At 35.0% G+C, this 5,149-nt stretch overlaps 1 pseudogene; it reads left to right on the top strand.

Annotated features, from left to right (window-relative positions):
• The first annotated feature begins 789 nt into the window (after positions 1–789).
• LOC119536484 lies at positions 790–1,718 on the top strand (annotated as a pseudogene).
• The last annotated feature ends 3,431 nt before the right edge of the window (positions 1,719–5,149 follow it).

Raw genomic sequence — 5,149 nt, 5'->3', positions numbered from 1 at the left:
TAACAGCGATTGAGAAGTATGTAGGTTTTCTTGTCTAAAGGAGGTGAGTTTCTGAGTTATGTTCCTGTATGTGTTCCTTATTTTGATATGAAGATCCAGGGACTAAGACATGCCACTTCTCATTTTGTGTAGTCTTGTCATTCAAAGGAATCAGCTAGAAGAAGCTGTTTGTGGGGGCAGCAGAGAGTGTTCAGAGACTTTGGGTTCCTGTATTTCAGTGTGTAAGTTCCCAGTCCATGGAGGGAACTTTAACTCTTGTACATGTATGTCTTTATCTCTCTGACTTGGGGCAGCTGCTGAACCTCTCTTAGAGTCTCTTTCCTTAGTGTGGATCCTGCAAAATCATTTATGTGACCACCCCAGGAAGTTCTAATCTGCATTAGAGGCCATCTCTAGGTAGATCACACCTCTGCTTCCAGTTTTCATGGTGAGGGGAGGTCCCAGGTGACAGAGAGATCGTGAAATGAGAAAGATGATTCTGTCCTGGTCCATCTACTGCAAACCCCATTGGTTTTGCCATCAATAATGTTTTTGTATGGCACCACTGTCTTTTGCTCTATAGACTAAGTTGGAGGTGCTCTTAACTCTATTCACCTTAAGACTCTAATAAGGAGAATTCAGTACCATTGAATATCACAGTATGGTAAAGGCAGATTTTATAGTCTGGGTTGAGCTAGCCATGGACAGTCCCAGTCTTTAAATCACCCTTGTTGGGAGAGGTATTGTGAGAATATCTGCGGTGCCCTCTAATATAACTCTTTTTTCTTATCCCACAGATCCACCTGGAGAAAAATGTGTCCTGTAAATGGCTCTTTAGTGACTGAATTCATTCTGGTGGGATTAATAGACCACCCAAATTTTCAACTCCCCCTATTTTTCCTATTTCTAGCAATGTATATGGTCACCATGCTGGGAAACTTGGCCTTGATTGTTCTAATTGTGCTGAATTCCCACCTTCACACCCCCATGTACTTTTTCCTCTTTAACCTGTCCTTCACAGATCTCTGTTATTCTTCTGTATTGACACCTAAAATGCTGATGAACTTCGTATCAGAGAAGAATATTATCTCCTACCAGGGGTGCATGGCTCAGCTCTACTTCTTCTGCTTTTTCGCCGTCTCTGAATGCTATGTGTTGACATCAATGGCCTATGATCGCTATGTGGCCATCTGTAATCCACTCTTGTATGGCAATGTTATAAAGTGTGCTTCAACCTTATGTTTGGTTCATACTTCATGGCATTTTCTGGTGCTGTGGCCCACACTGGATGCATGCTGAGACTGACCTTCTGTGATGCTAACACCATCAACCATTATTTCTGTGACATCCTCCCTGTGCTCCGGCTCTCCTGCACGAGCACCTATATCAATGAGCTGGTGGTCTTCATTGTTAGTGGCATTGACATCTTTTTGCCCAGTCTCACCATCTTTATCTCTTATGGTTTCATTCTCTGCAATATCCTCCATATCAATTCTACTGAGGGTAGGTCCAAAGCCTTCAGGACCTGCAGTTCCCACATAATTGCTGTTTCTCTGTTCTTTGGATCTAGTTCCTTTGTGTATCTCCAACCATCTTCTGCTCAGTCTGTGGGTGAGGGAAAAATCTTTTCAGTCTTTTACACCAGTGTGGTTCCTATGATGAATCCCTTAATCTATAGCATGAGGAATAAAGATGTTAAACTTGCCCTGAGAGAAACCTTACATAGGAGAAAGTTTTGATCAGAAATGGAATCTCCTTGAAGGTAGTTTAATGAGGAGGGGGTTCAGTGTGTTTATTTACAATATATTTGGTAGCATCCTTTTCACGTTTCTTATTATAGTGAAGGGAAGTTGAGTCATCTCAATTTTTTTCTACTTTTATTAGAATAGCTATAGTTTTCCTGACCCTTTGCAGAATTTCCTCTCCTAACATTTTCTTCTCTGAGAATAACATTAAAGAAGGAATTTATTTCACCTGTTTTTTCATTGGAAGGTTGAACTTTCTTTTTTCTTCTGGAATAACATGAACAGGTCTGCAATGACTGAAGAAAATTATTATAGGGTTACACTTTGTTATTGGAGACCAGTGAGTCATTGTCTACCAGTTTTATTGCTCCAGTGACAGCATGAATCAAACAGAGTGTCCCCACTACTATCTTCTCATCTTCAACTTACAGGAATATGTCTCCTTCAAATGCCAGGGTTTGGTGAAAAGATCAAAAGTTCCATAAAGATAATCAAGAATAATCCCCTTAAGAAATGTATACTCTATGCACTAAGATTTTTTACAAAGGGTTTTTGAAATTTATATCTTTCCTTAATATACATATATAAATATATATATATAATATATGATATATATAATAAATGTACAATATATATTTATTGCTTGTACATGAAAGTGAAACCCAGAGAGGTTAATGGTGTATTTAAAGTTGCACAACTTCTCATTGATAAAGCTTAGAGAAATCTCTAAGGTCCTGAATACAACTTTTTTTTTTTCTTTCTAATATAATGTGCTTCTGTTTTATTCTTTGTTGTTAATTCCGTTTACCTGAAATATGGTAAAAAAAATATATCTTTTTGAAAGTTTCCAGTGTTTTGTTCAACGTGTATGGTTACAAGTATTTCTGTGAGAGGATTTGCTATTTTTGTTGATGAAAATAGTTTAATGTTTTCTTCTGTGGAAGAGAGGAGGTTTGTGAGGTTAGTATAATTTAGAGATGATTAGTTTGGATAGGAATCTGATTTTTTTCTGCAAGATAAAATAAAACAAATTTGGAATGTTTGCTGATGGTTGCATTTCAATGAATTTGGACATGAGAGAGAAAGGAGACCAACATCATGTCCTACGCCAGGGTCTAAAGAGATAGATTTTCTTTAATTACAGGTCCCTGGGTGGGAACGGTCACAGAGCATTTACAAGCAAATTGCAACCTGAATTTGTGTCTTGTGCCATGTGTGCTTTCATTATCCTCTGCTGTACATAAGGCTTTGATCAAACTTACACTTCACAATGACCATGTCATTTATAGTGTTTTGGGGAATGAAAGAGGAAAAGCTCTGGTTACATTTCTGGGGAATCGGGAAGAAAGTGGATGGTACTTTTAGGAGATAAAATAGTGAGTGTTCAATGAAACTCAAATAAGAAGTTAGACTATAAAATGATGGGAAATTGAATCTTACCATATTCCCAACTCCCTAAGGAAGCCCCTAGGAATATTATGGATATTAAAGGAGTTCCCTGGGTAGATGATGTTTTCAGTTATTTGATCCTAAAGAAAGGTTAAAGCCTTTAGGCCGGAGGACCCGGAAACAACTAAATCACACTTTTGTTGGATTTCGTGTGTTACCCCACATGGATTTTAAGTTATAAAACCTCAAACGCATCTGGGAGAGCAATTATAATTTGAAATAAGCATTTTTTTGATTAAAATTGTGGGATTATCCTTCTTAGAATAGTATGTTGGATTATTTTTCCTTTGAGAAGACAAGCAAAAGATGACTCCTCTAAATACCCTTATTCTGATCGGTTTGAGTTTGAATCCTGTCCCCTGAAAGACATATTCCAGGATTGATCCACATTCCTGGGGGTGAGAACCCATTTATCAAAAGAACCTTTGATGGTGGTATTATTAGTTAGGGTGTGGACTCCTTTGTAAGTAGCATTTTAAAATATATGTATAGACTCCTGGATAATTAATTGAATTATTGTTTATAATCTGTTACCATCGTTATTTCTTTTATTGCTCCAATTTTTCCACATTTGACCAGTTGGAACTCCTTCAGGCTTGTTCATATGACCTTTTGGTATATCTTATAATTGCCTGAGTACTTCCTTATTTTCTGTCAGCACAAGCTATTTTAGTTTCATCCTTGCTCTGAATTCAGCCATTTCTTCAAGCAACCCAGATTCTTTTTATTGGAAAATGCTATTAGAAGCCATAATATGAAAAGTAGATGTGCTTATTGCTACCAAGTAGTATTTCTTCTAGGATTTCAGCAAACAGAGCAAGGAAATGCATGAATGTATATCTATTTCTTTATCTATTTATGTGGATATATATTAAAGTTTTTGAGTTTATGTTGATATCTTTGATTCTAATCCAAAGCCACTAGCTTTATTGTAACCACCTCTCCTCTTTGTATTCGTGAGAAATCTGACTTTTTATTATTAGCCAAATGTTTATAATTTATCTATTTACTTGCTAAGTATATTGAAAATTTTAGTGTATATTTTCTTAATTCTTAATTCTTGTATAGTACTTTCAGAATTGCTAACTTATACCTCTGTGAAACATAAATTTAATATCTAGAGTATAATAGGTGCATCTACTTCTTTTTATCTTTTGCCTCAGAATATATGTCAATATTACATTTTCCCATGTTACATAGCTTAATTCTTTTTCCCCCATTACTTTCAGTGTGATTATGCTATTTATTTGTAATGAAGCTAAGTTTATTTGTTACTGTTAGTTTTTAATTTGGGTTTTTCCAAGATCCTGTTTGATTTTAATTATTCATATATTTATTGTGTACATAAAAGTTAAAAGGGCTGTAGATGTCAGAACTGTAAAGAAAATAATATTCACATGTATACCCAGTCTCAATTCCAATTTTTTTCGCCTAATTTTCATCTGTTCTTTATAGTAACCAATCTTTTAAGTTTCTGGTTTGTGTTTTTGTGATACTTTTTGAAAAAATTTAAAAAGTATTCAGATATTTTATTTTGCTTTTTTATCTATGAAGGATAGCATGTTATTGATACAATTTTTATTAAGATATATTCACATATCATAAAATATAGTGCTTAAATTGTGCTAAGTTCCTATATTTGGGTTATAAGAGGTTTGGTAATGGATGGTTGTGATGGTAGCACAGCACTGTGAATGTAATTAATGATTTTGAAATATATATTTGAATGTGGTTAAAAGACCAAATGTTGGATTGTGTATATGTAACTAGAATAAAAATCATTAAAAAAACTATAGGCCCTGTACAACAAAAATAATGAATCCTAATGTAAACTATGGACTATATTTAATAGTATAATTATAATATCCTTTCATCATTCCTAACATATGTACCATACTAATGCATGGTATAAATATCAGTGGGGTTATATGGGAATTCTGTATTTTCTGCATGACGTTTCTGTGAACCTACAACTT

This window comes from Choloepus didactylus, chromosome 6 (genome assembly GCF_015220235.1).
Source record: "Choloepus didactylus isolate mChoDid1 chromosome 6, mChoDid1.pri, whole genome shotgun sequence".
Classification (NCBI taxonomy): Eukaryota; Metazoa; Chordata; class Mammalia; order Pilosa; family Megalonychidae; genus Choloepus; species Choloepus didactylus.
The sequence above is the reverse complement of the archived record's forward strand: the minus strand, read 5'-3'. Positions and strand labels throughout refer to the sequence as shown.